This window comes from Amblyomma mixtum, chromosome 1 (genome assembly GCF_055824585.1).
Source record: "Amblyomma mixtum isolate Tamu chromosome 1, ASM5582458v1, whole genome shotgun sequence".
Classification (NCBI taxonomy): Eukaryota; Metazoa; Arthropoda; class Arachnida; order Ixodida; family Ixodidae; genus Amblyomma; species Amblyomma mixtum.
This window is the reverse complement of record NC_143012.1, coordinates 206,892,553-206,907,958: the sequence shown is the minus strand read 5'-3', so window position 1 is coordinate 206,907,958 and position 15,406 is coordinate 206,892,553. Positions and strand designations below refer to the sequence as shown.

Below are 15,406 nucleotides of genomic sequence, written 5' to 3'. Positions count from 1 at the left end.
CGGCCACCGCCACTGGGGTCCCAAACTAGGGACCTCCGCCTAGTGCTTGTAATGATCGTCCCTTAAAAGGATACTGAGGCGGTTTTCGGATGAGCTAATCTTCTGTGGTTTTGAAAAAGTGTCATTGCTGATCACGTCTGTTAAAGTAGTTTTTCGATTTTGGCTAAAACAGTGGCGCAATCGCCAATTGAAAGCGCGATGTTTAAATCCCCCGCGTCCTGCGCGAGCGCATGAGAAGAGAGCAACGGAGAGGGAAACCGCGTCCATGTCGGCCAACGTGACGTAACGTTGAGGAGCCGTGGATACTTCGACGCACTCGAGCGAGCTTTCAGCGAGCGTTGTTTCTCGTGCTGCGTGCATAATTCCTCGTATTGAATGCGTTGTGACGTACAAAGCGTGTCAGCCGACCTTCAGCGTCAGGTTCAACACGAGGTACTGCTCTGAGTTCGTGTCCACGAACAACTACGGCCGCGACTGTGTCGTCTTCTGCTGTTTTCTACAAGATCATAAGCTCGCAGCGCAGGCGCTCGCTGCTTTGACGAGGGAGAATTCAAGCCGACTAAAGCAAGCGTACTCTGCGAAGCACCATCATAATAGCGGCTGCATGCAGAGCTTGTCCCTAATGTGACCTCTAGAGATTTCTGTCAAAAAGGCACAGCTGAACCTTGACACAGTTCCTTCGATTTTCTCGAGCATGACAGGCGTGTAACCATTTCCAAGAAGCGCCTCCTCTAAAAGTAGAAACATGCTCACATGCGCGCGAGCGGCGTGAACTTTATTAGTTTGTGTTTTGTAAATAGTGTACGAAGCTCTCCCCTGTCCTATCTTGCAATCGCTCCCCTCTATACTTCTCCTCACTATTCTTTCCCTTTCATTTCTGCCGGCTGCAGCTCGGGTGCTTAACATATATTAGCTAGCAATTCTTTTTTTAAATACACCACTACCACCACCACCCACCACCTGCCCCACCACTTAGTCCGGGCAGAACCTTTATGTAGGCTCTTTTTGCAGAGCCTGCAGGACCCTGCAGGCTCAAGCGTGTGTCGCTCTCCTCAGCTTAGGCGCGGCCAGACCACCTGCGGCGTGCTCAGCAAGACTAGGTTAGATGCATCCAAGCAAGCAAGCACCGTTTTGCTCGCCGGTTAATTGTTGCCGGTCTTTTTAGTTTATGGCGCAGTCGATGCGCCGCGGTCGCTGGTGGCTTTCGACACCGCGCTGTGTGGCCGATTCTCGGCCGTCTCCTACGGGAGCTGATCAGTTTTTGCCTTTTCACCCTTCTGTGAATAGGTATGTTATATTGTTTTACATCGCACACGAGCAATTCCTATTGGTTACTTGGAGTCGTTTATGGTACATCTTTAATTGGCTCGCCTTACAAGCTTACTGTCATGTGTTCTTGTAAATGTCAATGTGTCTGGTAACCTTGGCATGTGTACATATCTAAATAAATTTTTTTCTAAACAGCATCGAAGCTATTCATGTGCAGCATCTCGTTTTTTCCACCCATTGCTGTCTGATCACTATAATCGAAGCTAAGCGGTTAAAATGAAAGCGTTCGACAGAGATCTGTCTGATTTCGGATGAAAATTTAAGAGAAATAAACGCCAGCCAAGTCTGTGCAAAAAAAAAAAAAAACAGGATGTTCCGAAACCTCGCTCGCTTTCTTCATCAAGTTGTGGCAACGGGCGAGTTGCAGTTCGGCTTTTAAGCACATATGTAGTTGACCACCAGGTAACTGAACCTAGACTGCAGATCTAGGAAGGGCGAACGTTTTCGAGGAAGCGATTAATATTTCCCGGTATCTCCTGAACGCGCCATGACTGAAGAAGCAGCCCTGTGCCCGGATTCGACTTCGTTTCTAGCGCACAATAATTGCGTCACTATAATGTGGTCACAAGCCTCGCGGTGCTTGGCCACTGCGCTTCCCTCATTTTGTCAACAGCTTTGTGATGCTTCATCGTTTCCTTGAAATACTTTGTTGCCCCAACCTACAACGCCGGTTACTGAGAACAGGATTTTTTGTACACAATGCCTTGGGTCTTTTCTCTTGGATGACGCTGTTTCGGGCGAGCCAGGAGGCGTCCGGTGGTGGTAATCGGCTTGAGTATTGTTCGCACCCCTTCCTTTCCGAGAATACGAGCTGAGGTTGTGCGGGCACCTTTTACGCATATACTGCACACGCGTCTTTCACGCTGGCGTATGCTTGTGCTAGGTGTAGAATTTTTTCATTGCGTCTATTTTGGTTTCAGGTGATACTTGGAATGAAAAAACTGAGTATCCTTTTCTTTGGAGAGCAGTGAAAAAATAGTAGCCATATTCGCTTTTGCAACACCGCGTAAAGCTGCGATCTGCACTCAACGCCGCGCCGGATCCATATCGGCAGCTTCTCCGGTCCTCAAAGGGTCGCCACGACCTATTTGACCAATCACAGGCTGCGGCTCGCCCCACAGTGTGCCCAGCGGCGCAGGCCGAATACTTCCGCTAAAAAAAAGGCAACTCGCGCTTGGTTTTGACTTACTTGGGTTCGATATTGGATCATAGAGCACGAAAAACTATGACGACGCTGCCAGCCCTATTTTCGCAAAAAGTGCTTCAGTGTCCCTTCAGTGTCCGATTCACACAACGGTCCGTTCGGGCATCTCACCTGTTCACGCGCCACTAAACACTGGCCTGCGATCCTAAGATGACAAGCACACGCGACGGACTAAAAGAGCAGACGACCCGCTGGGTGTGCCACAGTTGCCAGATTAATTTAAAATGTTTGGCAAGGAGAGTCGAACCGGTTTTTCCTCTCGACCCGTGACTGTGCGATTGAATGAAAGAACAACTATTGAACTGCAGGGGAAGTCCTGCAGAGTGGGTGCGGCCCTTTGTCCAATTCCTCAATGGCCTGGGCCTTCTTGCTAGCCCTAAAGTCCCTGTATGAGCTTTTCTAGGGACTAGGAGCTGATCTAGGGACTTAGGGCAGATTCCCGCGAAGGGAGAGGCACCTGAGCTTCCTTGCTTGACCAGTCCGCTGGCCAACAGCGCGCCTCTCATTGTGGTGACGCATGGACAGGTAATGCGCGGGCCGCGAACGAATGGACCGTCGTGTGAATCGGCCTATACGGGTTGATCCAAGCAAACGTCCTGTCGCTTCCTAATTAATGTTTTCACCGCCACCATCGCTTCGAAGGAAGTCAAACGCAAAAGGCACCCGTGTTCTGTGCGATGTCAATGCATGTGCGTCAATGGTTATGGCGCTCGGCTGCTGACCCGAAAGACGCGGGTTAGATCCCGGTCACGGCGGTCGAATTTCGATGGAGGCGAAATTCTAGAGGCCAGTGTACTGTGCGATGTCAATGCAGGTTATTAAACCCCAGGCGGTCGAATTTTCCGGAGCCCTTCACTACGGCGTCCCTTATAGCCTGAGTTGCTTTGGGACGTTAAACCCCAATCAACCAAACCAAACCAATTTTAATTTTCAGGCGTGCCAGCATTTCGCATGTACAGGAAGGTGCAAAAGGGGAGAGACCGTAGGAGCGTTAGGGGAGAGCGGGCGACAGCGGCAGTTCGTCATTGATCACTCGCTAACTTTTAAATATATTAATTTGATAGTTAGCTATATTACTCGCCGCATGGGCACTACAAATGCGTTTAATGCTTTAAATGTGTTTAAATTCGCCTCTTTAAAAAACGAAATTTCAAATTCATCTCGGGTGAACGATAAATCAGTCGAAAAGGTGCCAACGCCGCAGGCCAAGTTTTTCAAAATTCCGCAGTTGGATCAATTTGGCGTTTATAGATTGACGCAGTTCCTTTACGGTTGCAATTGCTTAAAAGATCTTCACTCTTCAAATTCTTAAAGGGGGCTCTGAAAACAGCTCTAATAATGTTGCTGCATACATGTGCTGCTAAAGAACGCCGCTTCACGAATATGCTCGAGCAAGAATTTTTTTGACGCGCTTCGTAGGACCTATTTTCGTTAGTCAGAATTTGAATTTCAGCGTCTTCGCGCCTTTCCCTCTCCTCTCGTCACTTTTTGCACGATGAAAAATGGGCGCTATTCTTCTGGCCCCACCTCGTGGAGAGGAGCTTCCTGAGCCGCCGGTGCTGCCAGGCCTATTGGCACCGGCCATGGTAGCTGCCTGACGTCTGAAAGAATCTAAACGATAGCCATCTCTGAACTCTCATACGCAGGAGCGGTGCGATGGAGGCGGGCGCGAGCATGAAAAAGTCGCCGGTGGTGGTGGTGAAAAGCATTTATTTAGTATTTTACAGAGAGGTGCTCGGGGAGAGGGCCCTAATGGGTCTCACCCCTTACATTACTAGGCGGAGTCCCTCATTCCGGGATCCCGTTGGTCGAGACCGCTACACAAGTCCGCCGAACCAGGGCCTGTTCGGCCGATAGTTCCTGGCAGCTGAGCAGGGCCGCCTCCCAGTCCACTCGGGTAGGGGAAGGGGGGATGGGGGGAGAGAAGGATTTTTTCTACATGCCCAAACCATGTGGAAGGTGTCGGCCACCTCCCCACAGAATGAGCAGCGGCCGTCAAAAGAAAGATTAAAGTGCTTCAGAACCTCCGGGCACAGCAGGGTGTTTCTAAAGAGCCTGAGGTGGTGGTGGTGGTGGTGTGACATTTTTATTTGAACATCCTTTCTGTTAGGCGTTAGAGAATTCGTTCGCCAGCTTTACCCAGTCCTTTCATAGGAACTGGGTATCGCCGGTGTTCGGCACGATAGTGCTCAGTAATGTCTTTAAAAGAAAGGAGAGGGCTGTAATCTCGGTTAAAGCTCCTCCCAAGGGACGCCTGGTGCCCTGTGAGTTAGTGCGCGGGCTGCCTCATGGGCGGCTTCGTTACCTGGCATGCCTTGGTGGCCGGGGACCCATATGATTGAGCGATGAGTTGGATCGCCGTCGCGAGTACTGTGGTGTAAAATTTGGTGAGCGAGTGAAGTGATCCAACCGAACTCAAACTTACGACAGGCTCCGCGAGAGTCTGTGAGGATGAATTTAGAGTCGGGATGGGAGGCTGCGAAGGCGATCGCCACCTCCTCCGCATGCGTTGAGTTGGGCGCTCTGAACGAGAGGCCGTCCACCTGTTTTCCCTCGTGTATGACTGCAGCCCTGTACCATTCCCCCCTGGAGCGGTAGGGGCCTGCAATGTCGACGTAGAAGACGTGTTTCTTTGAACCATAGTGGCGGTGCAGGGCACCCGCCCGCGCCTGGCGCCGGCCATTATGGTCATCCTTGTTCATCTTAGTCGGAAAGGGTCGAACGTAGAGGGCGCTTCTCCACAGTTCGGGCACTCGAACCCGTTCCATGGTATGGTGATCATGTCTGATATGTAACCGGTCCAAGAGGCGGCGACCGGACACGGTCTGGGCGAGACGCGTGTATTGGTTAACGAGATGCGCCTCGCGGTAAGGGCTCGCCAACTTTCGCACTTGACTGTGGGTTCTCTGCTGCGTGTAGAGCGGTATTATTCGACTAAGGGGCTCATGACAACACAACGCAGCGATTGTACGAGTTGATATGCTCTCCTCAGAAGGTTTGGTTGGTTTGGTTTCATGGTGTTTAACGTCCCAAAGCGACCCAGGCTATGAGCGACGCCGTAGTGGAGGGCTCCGGAAATTTCTACCACCTGGGGCTCTTTAACGTGCACTGACACCGCACAGTACACGGGCCTCCAGAATTTCACCTGCATCGAAATTCGGCTGCCGAGGACGAGATCGAACTCTCGTCTTTCGGGTTGGCAGCCGACCGCCATAACCACTCAGCCACCACGATGGCCCTCTCCTGTGAAGGTGTCTCAGAGTCCCTTTTAGCGCGAATGATATTAGCAGCAGGTTAAGCTTGGGGCAAAATGCAACATCCTCGTTGTCTGGAGGGTCTAAATTAGAGATAATGGTATCATTGCTTTCCATAAAACTCAGCCCTCTTCTTCACGCTCCCTGTGACAGTCCTAATGTACAAGCGAAAGCATTGAATGCACTCTAGCTTTCAGAAACATAAAGAAAGCTCTGGGAGAGACAAGCATCGCCGGCGCCTCAATCGCTGTGTAGTTCCCAAAGGCGCCTAACAGAGAAGGTGAGAGATTATGAAATTCAGCAACAGCATAAAAGTCCTTGCGAACCTAAACATCTTACTCCGTCCGACGGGTAAGAACAATTGCTTGCACAAAACACCCTGAAAATGGAGCAAGCTGTTTCCGATGTGGCGTACAATCACATGCGCGAAACCTCGTGTTCACGCGTTACGATTGGAATCAGTTCGCAGATCTATTCAGCGGTGCTGAGCGAAACAACAACTGTGGGACAAAAAGAAAAAAAATTGCAAGGAAGGCCGGGAATTCGAAAAATATCGCGTAGTCAGGTTACGCGCAGAACACTGCTGAAGAATTTCCTAGGCTGTATTGGGCCATGGAACAACACAGTGCCAGCTTCGGTCTGGGTATACAGTGTCTGTCATTCGATTAAAGCCTGAAAGGTTGCCTAGATGTCCATGAAGGATGTGTGTATTCATTACAAGTTTGAACAGCGTCTTTGTTTTGGAAGATCGTCTTATTTAGCCCGTGCACTTTTGCATTTTCCCCCACCAGGTGGGGCAAATGCAACATTTGGAACTTCTAAAATTCATTGTACTTTACTTTGTTCCTCTTTAAGTGGTCTTTTCACATTTAGTGAGTGTGATGCAGGAACGGTGGAACGGTGGGAAACAACTCGGCAAATTTGCTTCTTCGCATTTGTCAGTAAGAAAAAGAAGATGACCATTACGCAAACTCTCTCCCCTCTCCCCTACTTGTCAGCGCTATCTGGCGGAGCGTGCCTGGCGCGGTGTGTCCTCCCTCACATCCTGCCTGTTCGCACGTGCTCACTAGAAAAAGAAAGTATATTTCCAAGCCATCTTGGCACAACCTTGGACACAGGTTCTGCATATGGGTGTGCGCGAACAATTCATGAATGGCCGGTATGGTGAAAAAATTTGTTCTAAGCAGCCACCTTGCAAGCTGAGCTCAATTATCCGTACTCTTTCGTTCACTGGCACAGTAAGCGACTTTTTTCAGCTCGGCACGAGGAACTGGGTAACATAGCTTTCACTCTGCATTATGGTCACGTGGGAATAACCACAGCAGACAGCAAGCCGTGCGTCGCTTTAGACCGCATGCAGAACCTGCGCGCATAGCTGTGCTGCGATAGGAACTTGCGATAGAGACTGAGAGATTAAACGGTTCGCGCGCGTTAACTAGCTCGCCAATACAGCTTGCGGCCGCGGGAGTGAGCGGTTGTCCCGGAGGTGTTCTCAGACGCAAAAGTTCTGTCTGACGGAAATGCGTATGCGAATACGCCAGCACATTAAGTAGCCAGGACAGCAGCGCCTGTCTCCTGTCCTGTCCCGTCGTTCTGCGCTGTGCCAACACAAGCATTAAGGAGCGCGCATTGCCCATATCTCGACAACAGGCACGATCCGTCCGATAACGCTGACAGCTCTGTCACTGTTCCCATGGTCTCCACATTTATGCCCACACCCTGTACGAAACCCCAACTCCAGCGGCCTTGCCATTAATTGACATGTCGCATGTAAACAAAGAAAAAATAACACGAAGATGGGAGACTTGTTCCCTTTAACACAAGAACGTTTATAGCCCCTGCGAGGTCGTCGGTGGAGCGCGAAGCGTGAAGACACGCGCACAAAAAACACGAAAAAAAAAGAAAGGAAACTTTCTCGAACGTTTTGCGGAAGCCCCGCCTCTTGGACGCGACGTTGGAAAAGCGTCCTCCGGTTGCTGCTGTTCGTCTGAAAGGACATATGCTTCATTCCTCGATCGAAGGTCACGATGCCGTAAGAGGAAAGCTGCGCTCATTCCAGACAATGGGTGGTCCAATGCCGGCCCCGACGGGGTGGTTTTCATGGTCTGCGTCGTTGTCTACGTCGTCAGTTGCCGCCACAAGGTGCAGCTGTCAGTATGGTCCCGCGCAGGTAAAACTTTGACGTTCAATTTGTCACGCCGCAGTAGACAGTGCTTCCGGAAGAGGACACGTCGACCAGCCTGGAAGACAAGCCTGCGTGGACTGTGCCGGGGTAAGCTGGGCAGCGAAGTGTTTTGTTTGAAATGTCTGCGGTTCGTGCCTGTCAGCGGTACCCGTTTGAAATGAAAAGAAATCCATGATACTAAAACTTATCAGAAGCCGCAAAAGTTGTTTAAGCATAATGAACTGTCTATGCACATGCTGACTGCTGTGAGGAGCGTTTGAATATGGACCGAACAGGTTGCTTGCATTAGTCATGCTAATCGGCCGTAAGTTTGACTCTAAAGTGAAACTATCGAAGCTCTATTATGCCAGAGATTGAAAGTTTAACGAGCATTGTCAAAAATGAACGATCTTATCTCTAAGGTTCCAAAAATGTTGGCAATCTCAATAAGTACGACAGCTTGAGATACCGTTTCGGCACCGACACAGTATACTGTCTTGCCCGAAATTGGGAACGAACGAGCAGCCACTGGATGAAACTTACAACTTTTTAAGCTGTATATCTTGCGAACTATTAAAACGGCGCTGTTTTTCTATGTGGCTCGTTTCTAATCTGATTAATCTCGTGCTTTTACAGATGCTACTTCTTTGAAGCAGTCTCTTCTGCTATTTACATAACTATCATCAAAAACAATGACTCGGTCCCTGACTATGCCTTTCTCAAGTTCGCCACATCATACGACACAGATCCCGGCTAGTTGCTTTTCACAAAGCCAGCATATTCTGAAGAAGGAAATAGTTAACAATGCTTAATTCAGTGGACATACACATGTACTCGCTGAATATGCTTCATTTGCACAGGGATCGTACCTCGTCCGTTGCAAAATTCAGTGTTTCCCATATCTTCGACCTAGATCGTTCGATGTTTTTCACGGAAATAATTACTGAGCTTCACAATGACCATAATTCATCGACCAAGATGCTCGACGATGACCACGGCATTCTTCTCAGCTATGGAGCGGGACATCGAAGGGACTACAGGAATAATTGATCAGGGTTCTTTGCTCAAATATATATGACACACTTTCGATCCCGACATCGGCGGTCTCATCTCGACGGAGGCGAAATTCTAGAGGCCCGTGTGCTGTGCGATGTCAGTGCAAGTTAAAGAACCCCAGGTGGTCGAAATTGTCCGGAGCCCTCCACTACGGCATCTCTCACAGCCTGAGCCACTTTTGTACGTTAAACACCATAAAACTATAAAAAAACCAGGTTACGAAATACTCTGTTTAACGTGTCTACACAGTTCCGAAGTGAACATAGAGCACGAGAGTGCCTACCCTGCGACACCTGCGGCAACCTGTCTGTTATATATACCTGCGTAAGGGGTGAAATTGTGCTCATGCACATGCGCAGAGTGAGTCATTCAGTGGCGTTTAGCTACTTCTCCAAGATTTTCACCATTCCACCCACCTTTTCAAAGACTGTGCTTGCGAATTAAATATAAAAAATGATTTTTCACCACTGACGTAACCGGTGAGCAAACAGAAACTTTTGATGAAAACATCCACAGTGGTGCTGTGCAAACGCATGAGCAGCTGACCACGCAAGGCGGGGCTGCAAAGGGCATAACCGTTGAAGATTTTTTCTCTGAAGATACATGATTCAGGAACACCGCCGGACCTTATGCCGACGCGGGTTCAGTTAGGGCTAGAAATCCCTCAAAAGATACTCTCACGGTTCATCAGCACCACTATTTTGCTCGCGCCTAAAAGGCAGGTAACCTCACCAAGCTCATCATGGGCTTCCGCATTCGTGTTGAATATCGGAGCTCAGTACATAGGTTAGCCAGAGCATGTCACGTTCGAGCAAGAGGTCCTAATTATAGCGGTCATTTTTCTTAACTCAGCCGCGGCGGTCGAATTTCGATGGAGGCGATATTCTAAAGGCCCGTGTGTACTGTGCGATGGCAGTGTACGCTAACGAACCCCAGGTGGTCGGAATTTCCGGAGTCCTTCACTACGGCGTCCCTCATAGCCTGAGTCGCTTTGCGCTTTAGCACTTTAAACCGCCATAAACCATAAACCATTTTTCTTAACTTGGAGGCAACGTTAACGGCTGCTGCCTACTATACCTGTGTTGTAATTGTTTCGGGCTAAATGAAATACCACTCACGCTATCATTTGTTTCCTTTCGAAGCAAGCTGTTGAAACAATAACTACTCCGAACTGATCCACTAAAGCTGCATGGCATTATCTGCCTGAGAGATGACCTAGTTATAGATATAGCTGCGTGTACAACTGGTGGACGCTTCAGAACTTAAATGCCTGCCTTACTTGCGAGAAGAACACCCACCTTTCTTATCAACTCCTAAAGTGTGACGCGGAAACAAACTTCAACGACGCGAAGGGCGCGATTTTGGTAAGCGCTGCATCTCACATTTCTCTGAAAATAAAAATAAATGAAAGAGTTTCGGCAGTACCTTTCTTTGTACGATGTCTGGTGCTCGAAACATTACGTATGGTGCGTAAAATTTTCCTCAGTAGCCTCAACGCACCTAGTGAAATCTAATATCGGTATAAGGGGTACATATTATGATGCATTCTACAAGTTCTTCGGCTGTATTAATTAAGCTTATAAGGGCAGATAAACCTGCAAAGCTAATAAACGGCATTCTTAAGAGTACTGAGCAGGCAGGGAAAGGGAAAAGAGGGGCTCGTTATGACATACGTGACGGAAGCCAACAGCCATCGAAACCAAGGTGCATAGGAGATGTTTTTGTTTTGTTTTGTTTTTAATTTGTGGTGTTCATCCATGGGAGATTAATAGGGCAATTTTTTAACAATAATTGATGAGAAAGCAGAACAAAAACAACCACATGCCGCTAGTGGGATCCAAACCCACGACTTCCGAATTTCGCATCCGGTGTCCTACCAACTGAGCTATAGCGACGGTTGTCCAGGGGTATTCATTAGCAGGTCGTGTGTCTGGGTCCCACCGGCGTCATGTTTTTGCTTTTCCTTTGTGATCAGTTATGTTTTTTAAAAAATTGCTCTAATAATCTCTTATTCCTAAACGCCACAAACTTTTAAAAAAACACATCTCTTATGCTTCTTGGCTTCATTCACTGTTGGTTCCCGTCATGTATGCGAAAGGGTAGCGATAGCGTCCTCGTCTGCGACACCCTTGCAGTAGTTTACATTTTCGGGATGGCACGCGTCGGAACGCAATACAAGCTCCGGCTTCGGGCATGCGTGATGGCGTTGTTCGCAACAAAATCCTAACACGAGTAATTAAATTAGAGCTGCATGCTGGAGTAGTTTGACTGGCACCAGTGAATCGCAGAACAACGTTGGTCAAATGTTTAGGGAAATCCCCAAAGGTGGAGTGCATTTGTAATGGCTGCACTTCTGTGGATGTCAATGAGTAATTACTCCCTTGTTATGAATCGCAGAACGAGACAAAGCAGAACGGGAACAACACATAACCGGCTAAACATGACAATACCAGGTGCTTCCCTTTTCTGCCCTTAGTGTCAATTCTATTTGTTCAGTCATTGTTCTGTTTATCAGTTTGTATCGCTCCACACGTGTCACGTCAAAACCTTAGGTTTTCCTACTTCATTTACGACGACAACGTGGCAGTTAGATAGTTTCCAGCTTGGCTGCGTTGTTTGTTCGCTGTTGTTCGTTCGCTGTACTTTTTCGTTTCTTATTTGCGGCTGTAACAATACATTGTTTCAATTTTAGACATAATACACGTTCTGCGACTACCAAGCTGCCTGCAGCCGTCCTCTAACTACAGGAAGCCTGCGACTTTCGAAGCTTCTTGCACCTTCCTCTCTCCTTTAATATACGTGGCTTCATCTTAAATTCTGGTCCTTGCCCATTCAGCAAAAACGTTGTTGAATTAATGAAATGCCTTGTAGAAGTATACTGCACTTGCTTAATTAAGCCTAATTAGTCGCACATCTATAGCAATGTGGAAAAGTGACAGTTTGGATTAGATTACGGATCATACATACACTACATGTAGGCTCCCTAGAATAGAATGAAACTCAATGAAAAGAAAACGCCAGCGACCACAATCTCTGTGTAGTTTACAAATCTCAGATGGCGTTATTCGAGTGGCCCACGTTTTTTCTCAGGGCGTAGTGTGCAGGTACTTGAAGCGCTTGCAGGTGCTTGGAGTGCTTGCAGGTACTTGGAGTGGAGCGAGATCAGGTGTGGGCTGGATCAGCCACGTCTATAGTCCGCGATAGGTTTCGCCGCTTGTCTTAAACGGCTTCTCCGGGCAGACCAACGAGAGCGAAATTAGATGTTCGTTCTTCTTTTCATTCACTTTCACGCCTCTCCCTTCATTTTCCCCCAGGTTTCTTAATTTTTTAGATATCAGCTGCTGTTGTGAAACAGTTAAAGTGCGAGCATTTATCTTTCAATACAACCTCCCAGCTATGATCTGCGCAGAGCATGGTGGACGCACTGTTGGGATCGCTTGAATACGCACTGCGTAATAGTTAAAAGCACTCATACTGGGAGGCGGAATGACTGGTCAGTGCAAGCCATCGCAGATAAAAATTGAAAGCATATCCAAATTCACGCCAACATTATCCACTACCATAGCGTTACTAAACCAGCAGTTTAGTTATCGCAGCAAATGCGACAGGACTCGTGTACCTGGAGCACATATTTCATGGTGTACGTACACACACGCCGATGGTCGTGGTGCAGTTATAGGCACAACAAAGCATTGCTTCCCTGTCAGTCTGCAAAAGGTAGGCGAAGACAAACTAGCTGGACAGTGCAAAAACTCCGGCAAAGGAAACTGCTACGAGTGCATTCACTCACCTCAGTTGGTCATCCTAGTGCACTTCCTAAAGCCGATGCTCCAGCGTCCTCCAGGCCACAGCGAAGAACGACGGCACCTGCTCCGCTGTCCAGAAGGCCTCCATCGCCTAGCACCTGAGCTGTCCCGTCCCGTCGACGGCGGCCCCATGCGCGGTCCCCCAGCACTTTCGACCCCTCAGGAACAGGAGAGGAGGGGGTGGGCTGGCGTAAGAGAAAGTTTGAATAGCCTCGTGCTATAACGTGAGAAATGAAAGCAAGTAGGAGGGAAACCGCGCACTCTTCTCACTTTCATCCGGGACGTTCAACAGCAGACAAGCTGAAAGGAGGATGGCGAAAGTGCGAGTCGCCAATTAAATAAGCAAGAAGGCAAACGTGGTCGACGATGCAGGGCGAGTGGGAGAGCAAGTGCACAGAGAGAGGAAGAGGAAGACGGACCGTGCGATGAAGAGCCGGTGCGACTCTCAGCAAGAGAGCGTCGCCCTCGCTGTCGTGACCTACATTTCCGCGTAGAGAGCTGGCGGGCCCCGGCACTTTTTTCTTTTTACCCTTGGCCGGAGAGACACTCGACGAGTAGGCCGTAGGAGAAGAGGACCGGCCAGTCGGCCAGTAGCCTCTGCTGCCCCGTCGGTCGCGTCATAGGTTGGCCAAAAAGCTCGTCTACTACGCCGGGAGCCGATGTTTCGCTTTGAACAACGCCTGCCTCGAAGGAATGAGAAGTATTCTTAACAGCGCTACAAATGCTAGGCACCCATCTATTCATGTCGACAAAACTGTCGAAATTATTCGATACCTTTCTACTGCTAAGAAAGCTTTCACAAAATTTTCGAACAGGAGCTCCCCTCTGATTCAGAAAGCAACTAAGCGGCAGCGGCCCAGACGTTTATGGCATACGTTGCTGCGCCTGCATGCATGTGACTGTTTTATACGTGAGTGTTTTGAGGCTTTTCTCGTGTGGTTATCGGCATGAAGCTTTCGCAAAAGAAACGTTCTGTAGCGCAATTTTGCGCGTCACAAAACAAAACAGAGAGAGGCACGACGTGGGTGACAGGTTGAGGTAGCTTCTTTTAGATGTATTGTAGCATTAGGTGAATTTCATTTATCTCCCGTGGGGTGTGAGCTCACTGCCGTAACGCACAAACCGCCAGGTTCCGTTAAGGCGTTAAGGCGGCAGTGGCCACGCTAAAGAATTGCATTCTAAAGCTAGCTGTGCCACGGCTGTTGTCCTTCTTCGCAGCTTCAATTAAAAGCGAAGCACTAGGGTCACAAAGTACAAAAGTTGCTTTGCTACGAAACTTTCAACTTAAAATGCTTATGCGGCTTGATGGTACAGGCAACAACCAGGTACAAAACGAGCCCATAAGCATCTGGCATGATTATAACCGGCTCGGAAGCGCGGCACTGACTACTTGCTGTGTTTTTTAGTCCAATAACAATCCTTTAGAAAAGATTACGTTGCATAGAATCTGGCTGAATTGCTTCAAGAGAAACAGAGTTTTTCCACCAAATTCCGCAGTCCTGCCTATCGTGTGGATAAACTTGCTGCGGCATTGTGAGGACGTTTGAACGCGGATCTTTACAACAAATATGCGGCACCTGCATTTTTATCTAATGGTAAATAGACAAAACTTATTGTCACAGCACAAAAATACATCATCGTCATCGATCAGCCTTACTACGCGCCCTGCAGGGCAAAGGCCTCTCCCATGACTCGCCAATTAACCCTGTCAAAGCGCTAGAGACTTCGAAGCTGGTTGGGCACTTGGGGGCAGAAATCTGGTTCAGGCCAGATTTGAACTTGGGAGGCTGGTTTCACCAACTTGGGAGGCTGGTCAGAGCGTCCCTAGCGTTTCACACTGTTTGAAAAGTGAGCTCTGTCTGACTTCCAATGAAACTTAGCCTGCGGGAGTGAGGCGTTTTTAACAACTCCGTAAAACACAAATGTGTATTGTAACGTACGCAGGGTCTGACAAGGTTAGAGGGTCGAGGTGAGCACATCTGTCTCCGTTTGGCGTAGATAAAGGATTCGGGGCTGGAAGGAGAGCGGTAGGTGGGGGGGGGGGGGGCGGGGAGGGGGGGAAGGGAGAGAAGATCACTTGTACCTACCGAGAGGCTTTTCACTAAAAAAATCGCACTAGCCCCCATTTTCTCACACAATAAATCCAAGAAATGCATTGCGCAAATTGGACCTCGCCTGTTACCGTCTCCGCTTCAAAGAAGAATTGCTCATAAATTCGTTCCTGTCTGAAATGGGTTTGTGCTCACTTCTGCATCCTCGAAAAAAGGCACAAAGCACGTCCACTTGCGTGCTAAGTGCGTAATTCTGATAATAAAATGAGCGAGGATGTGAAGAAAGTGCAGCTGCCGCTGCCCTCCTACTGGCCGTGATTTGTAATGTCAGCTATATTGGATACTTGAGCACACGGTGTTTGTGGGGCACCGTGATGAAGTGACGACTCTCGACAGCGTTTTGCAGGCTGTTGTCTTGATAACAGCCGAAATCTCAATCTTGACTTCGAGAAAGATGCCGGCACGCCTTTGAGTATTGTGAGAGCAGCGTCCACCGGTTATATATGTGTATTTTGAGAATGGGCAGCGAAGTTTGCCTACTT

At 48.7% G+C, this 15,406-nt stretch overlaps 1 protein-coding gene across 1 annotated transcript in view; it reads left to right on the top strand.

The window, feature by feature from the left end:
- The first annotated feature begins 7,853 nt into the window (after positions 1-7,853).
- LOC149370658 (flavin-containing monooxygenase 5-like) overlaps positions 7,854-15,406 on the top strand; it is a 108,200-nt gene continuing 100,647 nt past the window's right edge. Inside the window, exon 1 of the mRNA XM_089562657.1 lies at positions 7,854-8,059. The gene's annotated coding sequence lies outside the window, so the exon portion shown is untranslated. The remainder of the gene's footprint in view (positions 8,060-15,406) is intronic.